This window comes from Quercus lobata, chromosome 1 (assembly GCF_001633185.2).
Source record: "Quercus lobata isolate SW786 chromosome 1, ValleyOak3.0 Primary Assembly, whole genome shotgun sequence".
NCBI classification, from domain to species: Eukaryota; Viridiplantae; Streptophyta; class Magnoliopsida; order Fagales; family Fagaceae; genus Quercus; species Quercus lobata.
Window position 1 is genome coordinate 26,536,894 of NC_044904.1, and position 18,896 is coordinate 26,555,789.

At 37.0% G+C, this 18,896-nt stretch overlaps 1 long non-coding RNA gene and 1 pseudogene across 1 annotated transcript; both read right to left on the bottom strand.

The window, feature by feature from the left end:
• Positions 1–14,632, bottom strand: part of LOC115951682 — a 36,781-nt pseudogene extending 22,149 nt beyond the window's left edge.
• A 1,583-nt stretch (positions 14,633–16,215) lies between these two features.
• LOC115985133 lies at positions 16,216–18,461 on the bottom strand. Its single transcript, XR_004090566.1, has 2 exons — positions 18,240–18,461; positions 16,216–17,261 (listed from the first exon to the last, which is right to left on the bottom strand). It is a non-coding gene; the product is annotated as an uncharacterized LOC115985133 (long non-coding RNA).
• Positions 18,462–18,896: the final 435 nt, after the last annotated feature.

An 18,896-nucleotide genomic window follows, 5' to 3' on the forward strand; every position in this document is an offset into this window, starting at 1 on the left:
GATGGCTTATTTCATAAGTTGAATCAAAGTGTTCTGCAATATTGCAAATGTTACATGGACGTTTATTTTTGGATGGAGTTTTACATGTATTGTTTGTTGTTGTTATTGTGGTCAGCTGTATAAAAAGTATACTAAAAGTGAGCGTTATGTGATAGCATATATATGTATCTAAGTGACCCCAATGCACTTCTCAAAAAAAAAAATCCCAACGCATACTTGTAGCCATAGGCAGGTGAAGCTTAGGTGGGAGACACGTTTTATTGGTGCTGAGCATGGCCAAGTGAACAACATTTTTATTTTAGAATGAAACACACACACACATACACAGAATTATATGTTTGCATATTGTGATAGTCTTCCTATTAATATTGTTGTTATGATCATCTACATATTAAAATCATAGTTGAAATTTCCTGGACAGATTGTTATGAAAGCCAAAAAACATTTGGTTTAGGCTCTTTGAGTTTAGGTAGGCAGCTCATCATTTGCTTGTGTTTAGGAGCAGCAATCTTGGTTTAGGCCTAATGAGTTTTATTTTAGCGGTTAATGTAATTGTTTGTCTTTCATTTTGAGTTGTTTGTAACTGTTGTTGTATCTAGTTTTGCAACTTGCACATGAGGTTACAACTCTTTAGTTATTTTAGTTTGAACTAGTAAGAAAACTTGCATTATTAAGTGGATTGCACCTGTTTTAGAAAGTTAATAAAATCCAATTTACTAATATATGAATATTCTATTTGAAATGGCACATGTTTATCATAATTTCACAATTTCATATACTTATACAGTTTATTTTGATCAAAAAATTCTTTGGACTGATTAAGATGTTATAACACAATAATTATCATTGCCTCTTGCCTTTAACAAGGTTATTACCCAAGATTAGATGTGCCAATGTCATCTAACAGCAGTGTGTTAAGACTCTAATTGAGTGTATATATATAGTAAGAGAAGTTCTGAGTTTGTACTGTAAGTCCCATAATGAAAGTGTTGGTTAGTAGTCACGGGTACTGTTCACACAGCCCTGCTAGCCTCTCTCTAATATAATAAACCATACTTGGGAGCCATGCATCAAAAAGGGAAATTGTCACTACAGAACAAGTCCAATTGGGTATTGAGGTAAGGGCTCAACTGTAGGTTGGTAAGGTATTTGGGATTCCTTTACTTGTAACCGCTTGTTGTGATAATAGTGGAGTTTCGAGAGTGGTGACTTGAAAATCACCCGGTGGGGTTTTTGCTGTTAGGTTTTCCCCATTCGTAAACAAATCACCGTGTTATTTATTTTCCACTACATAATTAGTTTATTGGTAATTTGTTTGTGCTACCACGTTTTTGCATGATAAATTGATTAATTAATAACTTGACTAATTAATTAATTAATTTCTATCACAAGGGGTCATTTAGTTTGTGGCCTATCACTAACCAATGCGTGGATCCCAGTACGCATCTTCAATCACCAACTAGAGAAGGTTGTTGGCTGCAAAATTCTTCAGTTCATCCCAACGATGAAGATCAAGAAGATGCTTGGTCACAAAACCCTACGGTGCACATACACGGCAACTTCTTCACAAGAATGATGAATTAGGGCAAAACTTTGTTTCCGGTTACAAATTGCTTGAAAAAACTTTGCTCAACACTTGTGTAACTTGCATACCCTTTGACGGCCCTTAAAATAATCATTTTATATGTTTAGGGTTAGAAGAAAAGAAGGCCCAAACACATAATCACGGATTTTAGTCAAAACAAAACTGAAATTCTATTTTTCATAAAGCTCAATAGATAGCTGTTTGTCGAGGTGCTGTCGAGCAACTGTCGAGCCTTGGGGCTGGAACAGCTTCTTAAGCTCGATGAATAGCTAGCTGTCGAGCTTTAATGAACAGCACTTCTTCAGCTTGAATTTTGGACAAACTTGCATGTCTTCAACACTTGATCTTGAAACACAGTTTCTTGAAGTATTAAACACATCCTAGATCTACCCAAGTACAAGTAAAGTGTCTTTTGTCAAAGGATAAGCCAATTACATAAAATAGTGACATATATTCCTAACAAGTGAATCACATATGTCCTAACAATCTCCCCCTTTGGCAATCCATGACAAAATCACAACAAACAAATGAACATATGAGAGAAGTCATAAATCACTTAACTCATATTCACTTGTTGAATACAATAAAATCTATCCTAACCCAAACTCTTGAAAAACTTTGCAAGAAGAGAGTTTATGGCAAGAAGACTTTGACAACCTGTATTTCTGAAACACTTTTAAACGAAACTCATCAAGGTATCTTTGTGTGAAATAGAAGTAATAGATTGCATACACCTAATAAGAAGCATGTGCATAAAGAGAAAAAAGAAACAACACATGTAAGGGTAGGTGAAAGAAACATACATTAACATATAAAAAGAAGATAAGTACAATGTATGTCAAAATGGCCACAAGACCCATGTACAAGAACAAATGTATCTAAAATAGAGAAAAGAAAAAGATACATGTAATCCTCACTACTTCCCTCAAATATCAACACTCCCCCTAACAAAATGTCTTATACTAACTCTCCCCCTAAGAATGACTACTCTCATATCCAAAACTACTCTCCCTTTTTGTCACAAGTGACAAAGGGTAAGAGTGTCAAGTAGACATCTCATCGGTAGAGCTAGCATCTCCATCATCATCAGCATCATCCTCGACTCAAAAGCCACTGGAGAAGGTGGTGGAGGAGAAGCCTTAAGATCATAACCACCCATGGTCGCCTGCCGCCGTGCAATACGACCGACACAAACGTTCACCTGATACAACTCCGTAGAAAGTGTATCAAGGCGAGCATCCATGTGCTGTAGCTGCGCCATGATGTCTCCTAGAGTCACATCGTCCAAAGAAGAAGAGGGAGCAGATGTGGATGGAGCAGAACAAGACGGAGCAGAACGGGAGGGAGGAGTTGCTGAATCTGACTGCCGAGACCGAAATTGCGCCTCGCTACGTTTAACGGTAGCGTAGTCTACGGCACACATGACAAGAAAATGGTCAGAAGAAGGAAAAGGAATAGAAAAGTGGCATAGAATCCGCGTGATAGTCGAAGGGAAATTAAGCTTATCATGGATAGCCGTATCCCTATACACATCTAAGATAGAAAGAATGAAATGTGAAGGAAAATCTATAGTGAGGTGCTTTAATAAAGAAAGCAAAAATCGAGCACGAGGCTCTGTGATAGAGTTATAGTGAGATAGTGGGTGCAAAACAAAAGTCATCACCATGTTCATGAATCTAGGACCTTTAGTAAAAGGCCAACATGGTGTGAACTGATCACCCCAATCTGCGGGACACTCACAAAAAGCGAAAATCATCTCTTTTTTGACACAGTCCGCAAACGCTCACAACCGGGATAGTCAGGATGCTCTACCCTCGGAACATGAAGCACATCCGCAACAAGCTGTGGTGTGACTAAAATGCGCGTACCTCAAACGCGAGTAGAAAAGAGAGATACTGAAAAATCGAAACCTTGCATGTTGGAGTAAAACTCCTGAATCAGCACAATTGGACAAGTGATCGAGACATCACACAGTGACTCCCATCCCCGACTGTGAATGACAGTGGGAAGGTCAGTGTCGGCGAAGTTTGCCAAAATGACTCGATGTTCCGAATGAACACCTCGTCGAGAAAAGTTCTCTGAGAAGTCCTTTCGGGCATCCTCATCACAGAACTGAACATGTGAAGGAGTAGGATCAGAAGAAGACGATGTCCTAGAACGCAAAGGGTTTTGGGACGAAGCTGACTTTCGCCTAGGTGCCATAGACACGACTCACATAAACAGAAGGAGGGGGGGAGAGAAAGAATGACAATCAGAAAAGCTCCAAAGCAGTTCAAATATAACAAGTATATTGAAAAGAAAATACATATGCATGGGGAATGCATGAACATGTGATATGCAAAAGAAATTGCATCATGGGCTCAACCCAATCCAATCCTATCAGCACACAATCAATTGCACGCATCTAAAATGCATGATAATACTGTAATTATGCTAATGTAATGCAATGCATAAGATTTTAAACTCGTTTAAGCAAAACCCAGCCCAAAATTTCAACAAACACTCATCAAATTTGAAAAACCCCAAAAGTTTTCAAAGTCCCCAAAAACTTAGGTTTTAGAGAATGAAATGCATGAAAATGAGGGATTAGAGACATACCAAGTGAGGAAAAACTTGATTAGGCTCGAGAATCCCTTGGGAAAGAGGTTAAAAGTGAGTGAGAAAGGTTTGGGAGGTGAAAAGATAGAAGTATCGAGAGAGAGATCGAGAGAAATGAGGTTCGAATCGCACGAGGAAGTATAAATAAAACCTCAGTAAAGCTCGACAGATGAGGTGTTGAGCGGTATTTGAAAGTTCAAATATGTGTATAAACACCCTTGAACGTTTAGACCCCCAATTACAAAATAACCAATTCAAGCTTTATGACAAACAACTAGTGTGCGGAAAATGAACATAAGCTATAAACAGAATTGGAAATCAATCTAAGCCAATTATAAATCACATCCACAGCAGAAAATAAAAGGCAAAGATAAAGGGAAGAGAGATGCAAACACAAGGACAACACACGATGTGTTATCGAAGAGGAAACCGAAGCCCTCGGCGTAAAACCTCTCTGCCACCCTCCAAGCGGTCAATAATCCACTAGAAAATGTAGTTGGGATACATAAACAGCAATAGACCCTCCAAGCCTAATCTACCCGATGTACCTAAGCCCTCCAAACTTCTTGCTCCAACAAGGTTGCGCCGAACCTTTTTCTTTTCTAGCTTACCGGATTCCGCTATAATCCATAGCATCTACCATCCTTGGCATCTTCCAATGCTTCCCAAAACTCCAAAAACACTCAACACTTTAAATGGGTGTGGGTAGTGTTTGGATAGAAATCTCCTCTCAATAGGTAGACAACGAGAGAGGGAATGAGAAGAGACTACAAAGATTTCTCTCTAAGAATAAGTAGCTCTCTCTAATTGGGTGGGTGTTTTGAAGAAACCTTTCTTAGGGTTTTTCTTTTTGAATGGCCACACATATTTTGTGGGAAAGAGGGGTATTTATACAAGTGTGAGAATGGAATGCAAAGAGTCAATTTTTCCAAAACAGGGCTGGCTGGTGACTTGACCTCGCGACGTGACTGAGTTGCGAGTTCAAACCGCGAGCTAGCTGAATGGCCAGTCTGGATTTTTGTCCTGTAGTGCTCCAGCTGGCATGACTATTCAGCTCCCTTGCATGCTCTGCGCGTGTGTAACTTTTGGCGGCTTGCAAGCCGCGAGCCTCCCGCGAGTCCTAGCCACGAGTCTCTGCTTCACTGCACTGTCTTGAGCATTTCTTCACACTCTCTCACACACTACCCTTACATGATTCCCACCTAAATACAGGGTTTCTAAGTGCTGTATTACAAGTAAATTTGTCACGGAATAAAGCCAACACATGGTTGATTTAATTCAACCTTACAGTATTGAGATAGGTGTTGAGGATTTTGCCGTAGATAGATATAGGTGTCGAGCAAGTGTCGAGGTACAAAAACATCAGACACAAGAGATGAGGCTCGATCGATCCACCAGGTGTCAAGAAGCTATCGAGGATCCAGGAACTTTCTTGTTCGATCCACCAGCTGTCGAGGATCTGTCGAGATTGCGATAAAAAAAGACCTTAAGAGCTCGACAGATAGCCAGGTGTCGAGGAGGTATCGAGGAGGTGTCAAGATTGCTTAAAAATCGTTTTTCAAGAAGGGAAAAATATAGATATGAATGCAATCAAGCATGCAACTCAACCAAGGATCCAATCAACATTTTAAGCTCTCAAAAGCATCTCTCAACAAAAATTTTAAGCACAATGATCCCAAACACACACACACACACTAAACAAGTCTAACTAGTTTTATATTTCAAAAACAAGTCAAGACAGTTTAGTGAGCATACATTAATATATGTAAAACCTTGTGATGGTCAAATCACATTGTACCTGCACATGTATCAAAAGTAGCAAAGAATGTTGCGTGTTATGTATGAAAAACATTGCAAGATTACATAAGTGTATACATGTTATGACGATTTGAGATATGAGAAAATCACTTTAACTCACACACAATCATAACTATTTGATGGGGACTATCACCTTCGAGGTACATCCTATAACTCCCACATCTCCTAGAATACACACTTGCAATCATATTTAAAACATTTTGATCTTTTTGCTTTTCATTTTCTTTGCATATTTTATTTAAGCAAATCATGCATGGGCATTTAAGAGAGAGAAAAGAAATACCCAACGATGGTAAGCATTTGACATTCCAATTTTGCTATGCCGAAGCACACAAATGTCATTGACACTACACTTTTGCTATGCCGGAGCATATAGGTGTCATATTATGATTGGCGGGCAACAGTGGTGAGATGGTTATTTATACCTTTCTCTTAGGATTTCTAGTCCTTCCCGTCAAAAAGAGTGATACGAGTGTTAAGTACAAGAGATAACTTAATCTTACTCATCACAAACAAGAGCCACAAAGCTTACTTGCTTAGTTGTGCATAGAGATGCTCATCTAAGCTACAAGAGATACAAAGTTTAGAAAACTTTGTTTCAATTGCCATCCAAGGTACACAAGTACCAATGTCCACATAACACACACTGTTTTTGTATTTTCTGTTTTTTCATTTTTTTTTTAATTTTTGTATTAAAAACAAAATAATCAAAACTGAAAACAAACAAAAACAAGTTAAACAATGCAAAGTATAAAAACTAGACTGACTCAAAATTAGAAAGCAAAACACACAAGTAATGCACACACAAAAACAAGAAAAGATAGAGAGAAAAGTGATAGAATCACTTGGAGCCCTTTTCCTTCCACATCCTGGAAGAACCTTTCCTCTGATTAAACCCTTGAACCGGTTATGAGGGGGAAGAATTAAAACCGTTCAAGTTTGAAAGGAACATGAGGGCTTTGAGAAGATCTCCAAGGGGAGCAAGAGAGGATTGAAGCTGATTCTGGCTTCCAGATGCTATCATGTTGTTACTCTGTTGAGTGACAAGCCACTTATAGCAATTTGGTCGAGTATGACCGACAACTCCACAATGATGACAGAGATGCTGCTTCTTTTGTTTAGGTTTTTGAGAGTTAGCCTTCTTAACCCTGGGATTCTTAACTTCCTTCTTATCTTGCTTAGGGGGTGCTCCTAAGATAGATTTTCCCTTGTCTAAGTTCTCACTAGCTAAAACAATTTTAACATTATTGTTCTCAATTTCAACATTATTGCTAGGAGGAACAAAAACAGTAATACTAGTAGAAACAGTATTGGAGGAAGAGAAACCATACCCTAAACTTGTTCGATCAGAAGCAGATTTCTAAAGATTGAGCATCTCATCAAGCTTTGCACTTGAAGTCCTCTCCAGTTGAGCTCTGACTTGAAACAGCTTCGCTTCAAGCTTCTTGGTCTTCTCAGCCAAGAAATTGTTCTCGTACCTCAGCGCTCCAATAGTCTGATTAGCCTCATCAAACTTTGTGGACAGCTTTTCACAATCAAGTTCCACATCACTAAGCTTCTTGGTGGTCAGCCTGTAAAGTTTCTCATGTTTCTAAGAAAGCTTGTATAATTTCTCATAGGCTGTATGGATATCATCTTGATCATCCATCTTCTCAAACTTGGATTCCACCAATTCCTCTTCTTCAACCACATCTTCAACAATCCCATCAGTAGGATTAACAGTGGCAGTGAAGGCATTCAAAATTCCATCATCCTCATTGTCGAAATCATCCTCAAGCTCAGTGTCGCTCAAGGTAGCAGCAAGTGCCTTGCTCTTCCCAATGCTCTTGAGATATGTAAGACAGTCTTGCTTCATGTGACCGAAGTCTTGACACCCAAAGCACTTAGGTCCTACGGGAATAGTGTACTGACCGCCATCCCTTGCATCCTTCTTCCCTTTGTCTTGGATCTTGAACTGAGAACAACTAGATTACCTACGGTCCTTGTTGAAGCCCTTTCCATTGGCATTCTTCATAAACTTCTTGAACTGCCTAGTGATATAGGACTTCATCTTAGAATCTTCATCATCTGAAGACTCATTTGTCTTAATGCTCTTGGCCTTTAGTGCCATGCTTTTACCTTTACCGATCTTGCAAATCCTAGTCAACCCTAGCTCGTAGGTCTGCAGATTTCCAACCAACTCTGTTAAAGGAATCTTATTAATGTCCTTTGACTCCTTGATTGCCGTAATCTTAGATGGAATCTCTTAGGTAAAGATCTTAGCACCTTTCTCACAATCTTGGGTTCAGGAATGGTTTCCCCAATATTGAAAACTGAGTTCACTATGTCCTTGAGTTTGGCATAGAACTCATCGAACGACTCATTCTCCTCCATCTTAATCTCTTCAAAGCTTGTAGTGAGCCTCTAAAGCTTTGAATCCTTAACAGTCGTTGTTCCCTCATAGGTTGTCTGTAGGATGGTCCATGCTTCCTTAGCAGTTTCAGTGGAGGATATCTTCTTGAACTCCTCATTGGTGACCGCACTGAATAAGGCATTCAACGCTCTGCTGTTGAAGTTTGCCGCCTTGATCTTGGCATCATCCCAGTCAGCCGACACTTCCTTCGGCATGGTCCACCCTATCTTAACAGCTTGCCACACTTTCTCATCTAAAGACTACAAGAAAGCTCTCATGCGTACTTTCCAGTATGCATAGTTAGTGCCATCAAATAAAGGAGGTATGATTAACAACTGTTCTCTATCCATGACAAACTGGGGTCAATGGATCAACACAACAAAGATTAAACCCTAATCAGAGTGCGCCTGCTCTGATACCACTTGATAGGCTAAAAACGAATTTACCCCTTGTGATAAATTAACCAATTAATTTAGCCAAGTGAATTAATTAAGTTAATTAACATGCAAACGTGTGGTAGCACAAAAAAATCACCAAATTACTAAATATGCAGCGGAAAATAAATTTAACACGGTGATTTGTTTACGAATGGGAAAAACCTAACGGCAAAAACCCCACCTAGTGATTTTTAGGTCACTACTCTTGAAATTCCACTATTATCACAACAAGCAGTTACAAGTAAAGGAATCCCAGTATCTTATACCAACCTACAGTTGAATCCTTACCCTAATACCCAATTGGACATGTTCTGTAGTGATAATACGGTTCCCAAGTATGTGACTAACCAATGCGCGAATCCCAGTACACGACTTCAATCACCAACTAGAGAAGGTTGTTAGCTGCAAAGTTCTTCAATTCATCCCAACGATGAAGATCAAGAAGATGCTTGGTTACAAAACCCTACGGTACAAATACACAACAACTTCTTCATAAGAATGATGAACTAGGGCAAAACTTTGTCTCCGATTACAAATTGGTTGAACAAACTTTGCTCAACACTTGTGCAACTTGCATACCCTTTGACGGCCCTTAAAATAATCATTTTATATGTCTAGGGTTTGAAAAAAAGAAAGTCCAAACACATAATCACGGATTGGAGTCAAAACAGAACTGAAATTCTGTTTTTCATAAAGCTCAACAGATAGCTGTCTGTCGGGGTGTTGTCGAGCCTCAGGGCTGGAACAGCTTCTTATGCTCGATGGATAGCTAGTTGTCGAGCTAGCTGTCGAGCTTTAATGAACAGCACTTCTTCAGCTTGAATCTTGGACAGACTTGCATGTCTTCAACACTTGATCTTGAAACACAATTTCTTGAAGTATTAAACACATCCTAGATCTATCCAAATACAAGTAAAGTGTGTTTTGTCAAAAGATAAGCCAATTACATAAAATAGTAACATGTGTTCCTAAAAAATGAATCACATATATCCTAACATACAACTACATACATATCATAAATTGTTACTTGCAATGATATGATTACCATACAAAACAAATGTAATAATACAAGTTTGTATTATCACATACATACACATCCCATTATGGCAAACACATATGTCTGATTTTGACTTTTCCAAACCTAGTAGACAAGATAAGCAATTCTAGAAACATGAATTAGGATACTACTAGAGCTATTGTCAACTTCTTTGCTTTTTCGTCAGAAATCATGCGTGCAGCCTTGGCTCTTTCAGCCTTTCGTTTTGCAACTGCTCCCTTTCCAATGCTACCTCCGTTAAGGCGTGTGCTTGCTTCGACTCTTCATTGGCAACTTCCACCACATGCTCCAATCGTTTGAATTGGTTCATCTACATCCTTCATGTAGCTATCCAAAGTAGCAAGATACTCATGTCTGATAGTATGAATGAAGCCACATGCCTATAAAATTACAACAAAGCTTATATTACAAGTAAGAAAAACAGAGGATTGCTAGATTGCAGCAATATGCTTCCCAGGTAAACATCATAAGAAATATATTTAAATATACTTGGTAAAATTGTGCTTTCTGACATATAAGCTTAATACAGAAGAAGCATTCCAGTCAATCTCAGGCACTACTTCTAGAAGGGCAAGCACCTGCTCCTCAGTATCTTGTTGAAGTTATGTGATGTGAGGAAACACTAGTTGGAAAATTATTTTGTGATGTCAAGTATTCTAAAATCTGACTCAGGACACTTCTCGAGACATTAGCTCTTTCACATGCAACATAGTATGCTATAAACTCAAACATATGGCCTATATGTCTTTCTTAGAAGGCCATTCTTCAACCAATCTAGTGACATCTTCACTATCTGACCTCTTTATTTGGGAAATGTCCCTATTAAGAATACAAATAAGAGTCATTGTATCTTGGACCAATATATTTTGACATCCATTGTCATTCTCTATTTTTAGCACCGTATTTTTATCTGTTGAATCATGCAATGAAAGTTCGGGTTTTGGGATTTCATCTTCTACAAAAGCACATCTCAAAACATCTAAAGTAGCTTCAATATCTAACTGTAAGAGATGATACAGGTTCAGGTATGCTCCCCCAGATGATAAGCTTGAAACAGCTTTTGAGTTAAGGGCATCAGAATGTTCTAACAGAAACTGCAGAAGTTCTGTTCTAAGAGATGGCAAGCGTGTAAGGGGCAGAGTTCCTTGTCCTGCAAAAAGGAAATTGTTAGGACATATGTGATTCACTTGTTAGGAACATATGTTACTATTTTATGTAATTGGCTTATCCTTTGACAAAATGCACTTTACTTGTATTTGGGTAGATCTAGGATGTGTTTAATACTTCAAGAAACTGTGTTTCAAGATCAAGTGTTAAAGACATGCAAGTCTATCCAAGATTCAAGCTGAAGAAGTGTTGTTCATTAAAGCTTGACCGCTAGCTCGACAGCTAGCTATCCATCGAGCTTAAGAAGCTGTTCCAGCCCCGAGGCTCGACAGCTGCTTGACAGCACCTCAACAAACAGCTATCTGTCGAGCTTTATGAAAAACAGAATTTCAGTTCTGTTTTGGCTCCATTCCATGATTATGTGTTTGGGCCTTCTTTTCTTCTAACCCTAGACATATAAAATGATTATTTTAAAGGACGTCAAAGGGTATGCAAGTTGCATAAGTGTTGAGTAAAGTTTGTTCAAGCAATTTGTAACCGGAGACAAAATTTTGCCCTAGTTCATCATTCTTGTGAAGAAGTTGTTGTGTATGTGCACCGTAGGGTTTTGTGACCAAGCATCTTCTTGATCTTTATCATTAGGATGAACTGAAGAACTTTGCAGCCAACAACCTTCTTTAGTTGGTGATTGAAGTCACGTACTGGGATCCGCGCATTGGCTAGTCACGTACTTGGGAGCCGTGCATCGAAAAGGGAAATTGTCACTACAGAACAAGTCCACTTGGGTATTGGGGTAAGGGTTCAACTGTAGGTTGGTATAAGGTACTGGGATTCCTTTACTTTGAACCACTTGTTGTGATAATAGTGGAATTTCGGGACTGGTGACTCGAAAATCACCCGATGGGGTTTTTGCCGTTAAGTTTTCCCCATTCTTAAACAAATCACCGTGTCAAATTTATTTTCCACTGCATATTTATTTATTTGGTGATTTGTTTGTGCTATCACGCGTTTGCATGTTAATTAACTTAATTAATTCACTTGGCTAAATTAATTGATTAATTTATCACAAGGGGTCAATTCGTTTTTGGCCTATCAGAAACTTTTGGCTTCAATGTTTCTAAATCAGTTCCATCCTGCATACATTGAAACGAAGTTGTACAAGTGATACAGCTTCAAAACATGTGGATTGTAAAAAGAAACAAGGTATTCTTGCTTTAATGCCTCACACTCATTTCATAGCATTTAAACACCATTTAAGAATTATGTAAACTTCCATAAACACTAAAAGTTGAAACCAAACAGGTTGCCATTCTTTATCAATAGTAAGTTGTATAAAAGAAATTTAACAAATAGAGTCATAATACTGGTTTCAAGCTGTACAATGAATTGGCTTATTAGAAAAAGGCCTTGTTCTTCCAGAGTCAGTAACCAGTATATATATATATATATATTACTGACAAAACAAATACAGATACAAATACAGCGGTCTACTATACAGCCCAAGATCTTCACAAAAGACTTTCATGAATCAGCCATGGCTATGTTCTTGCTCATAAACTTTATTTTTAATTAAAAACACTATAGAGCATATAAAAGAACCAAGTAAATTTAAGAAATCCAAATTTCACCAATACTATTCCAATAATTTTTTTTTTTTTTTTTTTTGAAGTGAAAAAAAGAGAGTATGAAATCAATGCTCGCTAAATTATAAATGACAAGTACTAAGGAATCACATCAAAATCATGAACTGATTATAAGCTAAATTACTTATTACATAGGAAATAAAACCAGCAACTAAAGCCAACATAAACTCTTCTCTCTTCCACTCTCACAGACCATATTTTCCCAAGAAAATCACAAGAAAAGTCCCATCAACCAGTTTTCTTTGTTGGATGAATAAACCCAAGATGCCCACATCACATGCCACCATCAACCAATTTGCTTAGAAAATCAGAGAGGTGTTAAAAAAAAAAAAAAAGACACCCATCAATAATCATTCAATGAAAAAGAAAATTGACAAACTCAAAAAGTACCTGATCGTCGTTGTTGCGGACAAGAAAGTCTCTCTCAGAAGAAGAGAGTATCGAGCGAAAGTCATGAGCTTCGTTGTTGATCACAATCTCGGTAACATTTATGGGAAGAAAGGTGTCATGGGTGGGAAAGAAGTGAAATTGGGGAAGAGGGTGAAATTGGTCAAACTGGGGTTGTTTTCCTCGTGGATTTCTCATCTGAGCTCTTCGCCGGCATTGAACCAATGTAGATCTTCCTCATGGATTTCTCTGGTTGGGGTGGAACTCTCTGAAGGCATAGGCGTTAGCTAGGGTGGGTGAGGAGTGAAAAAAATAACAAAATAAATAAATAAATAAAAGAAGTGAAACCAGCCCTTTTATACTTTCAACTGAGCTAGAGTACCTGTATAAAAAAAAATTCCATCCGCGTTTTTCACTTATTTGCTTATTTTGCTGAAACTGAAAAATTATTGCTAAAAGTATTTAAATAAATGTAAAAGTTAGTTGAAATAGTACAATAGGGCCCATGAATAGTGCCAAAAAGTGTAATGAAGCCCATAAATAGTAGCAAAAATAAGCTAAATAGTTAAATAATTTTAATTTTTCATCCACACCCAGATGCACACTAATTACACAAAGTGACAAACCCATTAAATTACCCACACTACCCCCACTTCCTTATCTTGTTATTTTCGCCGATCAGTAGATTCCTTCTTACTTCTTTCAAGTTTTAAAAAATTTTTTTTTTTTTCTCCTTCAATTTCTCTTTCTAACTTTTAGATCTACATCTGCTTCTTCTCTATTTTAGAAAAGGAAAGGGAAAGGAATGAGCAAAAAGAATTTGATTTAATATCAACTCAACTGGGTCAACGGAGAAATGGCCATTTTGGACTAAAAGATCCACATGTTGGATGATGGTGAATATGGACATCGACATAGGCCAAAACGATGTGACTAGAATATTCCTCTTGTTTCCAACGCCGACTGCCCAGAAAAGAAGAGTATCAGCTATGATAACTGTAACCAGAGGGAACTCAAGCTGATCAAGGAGCCGTACAAACAGAACTTCCAACTTCGTCATGGTAGCTTCGATGAAGGAGTTAATGTCAGCCACTCAAACTAGCGATGATTGGATAACGTTAGGAATGGAGGCAAAGCGAATGTTGTCTGGCTTAGGACCGGAGCCAATGAAACCAAGCCATTCTTCGGTGACAACGAAGGTGACGAGGATATTGTTGCTATTCAAAGCTAGTATCTTGTAGAGGTTCGTCATGGGGTTGATGTGGCCATGACCGGGATAAGGCATGGCCACCACATGGCATTGCGTGGTTGGTTTAGCTTTGATGGAATTCATGTTCGAAATTACATACTCTTTTTTTGATGGCTAGAAAATTTAACAACAGAAACACAAACTACAGAGACTGGCCAACCTCACCCCTAGTCCCAGGCTTCCCTCTTCAAAGATAGAACCGTCCAAAATTACATACTATTTTTTCTTTTAATCTCAATCATTCATATTTGGCCAATTTTGCCAAATAGCATGATTTTAGAAAAATTTTAGGAAAGCAACACACCGATGAAACTATTTTGTAAGTTTGACTGTTTTTGGAACTCAAGTTTGGCAAACTCGAGTTCCAAAAACAGTAACTTACAAAATTGTTTCAAACGCATGTTATGCACCAAAATCTTTTCTAAAAAGCTACTATTCAGCAAATTTTGCCTTCATATTATCATAGTACTTTTAATTTCAGCATTTGGATTAAAAAAACAAAAAAAAAATTTATTTTTTAACCTTATAACTTTTACTTTTCATATTTTTATTTTTTTTAACATTTCTCTCTCACATAATAAGTGGTATTGCACTGAATCTCAATGCATAAAATGAGATCAGAAATTCAAATTGTATAACTTGAAGGATAATAAATAAACTTCTTTAAAGAATAGTTTTATTAACGAATGCTTTTAGAGTAATTGTTAATTGATGAAGCGTGACCTCGTCAGTCGAGATGAACATGCTCAGATGAATCCCAATTCTCGTCTGGATACCTGTGTAGATGACAAGACTACTTCTGCAGGAGTGGTCACCGGTGTATTGCCTGCCACAGCGTCTCCGATGCCAAAGTCAGAACGAAAGAGTATAATGTAAGATGAAAAAGAATACTAAAATGGCAATCACTTATCCTTTTTTAGTGTCTGTGTTTTTGTACCTTGTGTTGGCAATGTGGGAGGCTTTATATATGTTGCCTTGGATTCTAGCCGTTGTGACTGGCATTTGTAATGTTAATTTCTTCCTTAGGTAACGCCTCCTGCCTTGTAATGGAGCTTTTATTGTGCTCTCAACGGTCTGTACAGATGCTTTTGTAACCGTCCGAGATATTTATTGGTGGCATTGAATGGTTCCACTATTCTCGTCAGTGATGTGGATACTTTTTGGGCTCGTCTTAAGGGTGGCCTCGTCTGTCCTATTGGATTCATCTCTAATTGATTTTGTTAGTCATTAATAAACCATTTTAGAAAAAATTTGACACCACTTTAATGAAAAATATAAAAAGCAGTCAAATAAATTAATTACTTTTTTCTTTTTCTATAAAAAGTTTTTAAAAATAATTCTTAAACCAATGTGCTTATAGCATCCGTTAACTTTTTCCTTCAAAAAATAGTGAGTACATATTTTTGGGCATGTGAAAATGGGGTTAATCTGAATTAGCTCCACTTAAGTTACTTGTCTTGCTTTTGGTGTAGAAAAAAAAAAATTTAATTCACAAAGCTTTTTTAATAAAATTTGAATAATACTTTTTTAGTGTGAATTATTTTTTCTAAGATATTATTTATTTTTTTAAACTAATTTTAAACTTCTTTGAATTACTTAGGAAAAACAAACACCCCACCGCGGCCAACCCTAGACTCCTCCCCTCCCTCAGTTGCTTAACACATACCCAACGGTATAGTTTATCCTATGTATACATGTGTGTGTGTATACAAAAGAATCCGTTATTATTTTAATGTTTTATGAACTAATTTTCCGATCTACTTGTTCTACTAAATACGTTATATTCTTCTTCTTCTTCTTTTTGTCAACAAAAAAGTTTAATTTTGTATGTGGAAGTTACGAATCTTAAGCAAATACATTAGCAACTCAACCCATCAATATGAATGATATTGAAATTATCGGAGGATCAAATGTGTAGTTTGTCCTTTTATTTTTTTGGTAATTTTTTTTTTCAGCAAGAGGCTTGGGATGAGCTAAAGCTCAATAAGTAGCATAATTAATGGGGGTGGGGGAAATGCAACTCTCATGATAAAGAGCATTTTACAAAATATGTCATACTTTGATAATTTCATTTTGATTTCTAAAAAACCTATTTCAATAATAGCATGACAGGAATGCTTGAAACAACATAGTACAAAGCTTCTTTGAAATATCTCAACATGAGACTACATACTATACATTGTGAGCAATAACAACACTGTTCCAAACTAGAAAATCTAACCCAAGGCCACATGACAATCATCGACACAAAGCTAGAACTCATCTATCGACACAAAGCCAAAACTCATTGTCAACACAAAGCCGAAACTCATTTGCCGACACAAAGCCGAAACTCATTGTCAACATAAAGCCAAAACTCATAGCCATCACAAAGATGGGTGCTAAGATACCAATGTCACACAGACTATAGTATCTAGCTGGGTAATCACCAGGTAATCTCATGTCACAGCCCAAGGGTAAAACATGAAAAGCTCACAGTTTACATTTAAACAAAAAACAGTTCAATTTCAAGTAGTTTACAAAACTTTAAAATACCCAATATATTCACAAGGTTCTCAAAGCCTTCAACCTCATTTCTTGTCAAGAAGATTTTGTATCAAATAATACATCCATAATACAATAAATCTTTCAAATAATACAATAAATCCATAAAATCTATTCTTAAGAATTTAATCAAAGATGCTAATCTTTTCCATGCTAACAAATCATGCATTTCCCCATATGCAATAAGAAATATGATACACTTTAAATGCCTCATGCATTTTCCATAAATAATTGACAATAATAGTACACAGTACATTTTAGGAAAACCATGAATGATGTTCCAAAATGGGTATAACCATAAAATACTTTAGTGCAATAATGATTCCATTTTAAAAATCTCATTAAGAAGCCACTTACTTTGGAAAGCCAGCCAATTTTACCTCAACCGAGCCCCACCTAATCAAGCAATCCAATCATTAGGTCCATCACCAAGATTCTTGAAACCTAGAAACCCAATGATCAAGCCTATCAATAACAAGGCCTATTGCAAAGTACCATCAAAATTTTCTCCATAGATCGAAAATGGTCCCCTAAAATCAAATCGAGGGTCTAAAGCCTAACTTGACTATCCCAAGACACCTATTCCCAAATGATATCAAACAAGCATACAAGTAATCCAAAGGACCATAACACAACCAAAGCATTATTGAAATTAATCAAGTAAGGCACATGTTGAAGAAAACGCATGAATTTACAAGCCAATCCACTCAACAAAGGTTTGAAGTAAATTCCACAATGTCGCAAAATACTTGTCATATTTTCAGATTCACTACATAGCAAGTCAACCCTTTTGTAAAAATTGTTTGGTCCATCAAAAGTTATCTGATTAACTTGAAATTAAATAAGGGTAAGCCCTTATATGTATACAACGTACCACCGAAAAATCAGTCCAAAATCATTTTTCTATAATTTAATAGAATTCACTAAGAGTGGTTGACTTAAATCTATCCCTGGCAAGATTAGGGTCCCAAAAGAAAATTCATTATAGTTATTATACTAGCCCAAATGCCTTGAAACTCGAATCAGGTAAAAGATATATGTATTAACTTTCATTATAGCCATCTTAGGCTTCCGGTAGTTATTATGAACTTTTAACTACAACGTGTGCAAAGTTTCTATAGAAAACAAATTGAGTATTAAGTATGGTCAAATGGTCTTTTTGAACACCAAAATTTCAAGAAATTAACACAACAAGTGACCACAAAACAAAGTTTAGCAAAACTCTTACAAAACCATAAATCATACAAAACTAAAAGAAACATCTCACACAGCCCATAATCTGAAGCTTGCATTCCCCACTTTTTAAACATCCTCAAGAAGAAATGCCCATATCAAAATAGTATCTCCACCCAAGAGATTGACTCTACATAAGCTTTAGACCATAACCAAAACAATAAGGAAGTGGATCCAAGAAAATTTCACCTTTACACCACCGTTTCAGCAACTCAAGGAGAAAACACTTGCTGCCTCCATTAAAACAAAGTGGTGTTGGTGTGGTTTAGGTTGCTTTAAGTGGTAATAATGGGTGGTTGGGAGTAGTGGAAGCTTGCAATGGGTCGGCCATGAGGTGGAGAAAAAAAGAAGAGAAGATGAAGCTAGAGAAGAACATAAGAAGAGGGAGAGAACCGTATGGATCCAAGGAGGGGCTGTGCTGATTCTGGACCATTAACTACAAATATCTTGAGAGGGCATCTACCACTTTACCCTTAAGTTTCTTCACTTCCTTAATTTTCACCAAGCTCATTACCACAAATCACTTAAATTGCCATTATATGCTTCAGATATTCAAAAGACCTCGGCAAAATAATTAACCACCTTACAGAAAAATAAAATTCACTTGAGGTATTATTCACATGTAAAATTTGCTTAAGAAAAAGGCTTGGGGTGTTACACCCTCTGACTTTAATTTCTTGCCTTTATTTGTCATATTAGGACCACTATATTTACTGTGAAAAGAAAAATATTTATTTTATGGTGAACATTTAAGTTCTCATTAATCTTAACATGTACATAATCTCATACTATTTGCATCTAATAAGAAACACTGTCTCCTCTAGTCATTTAGGCATGACTAATCAA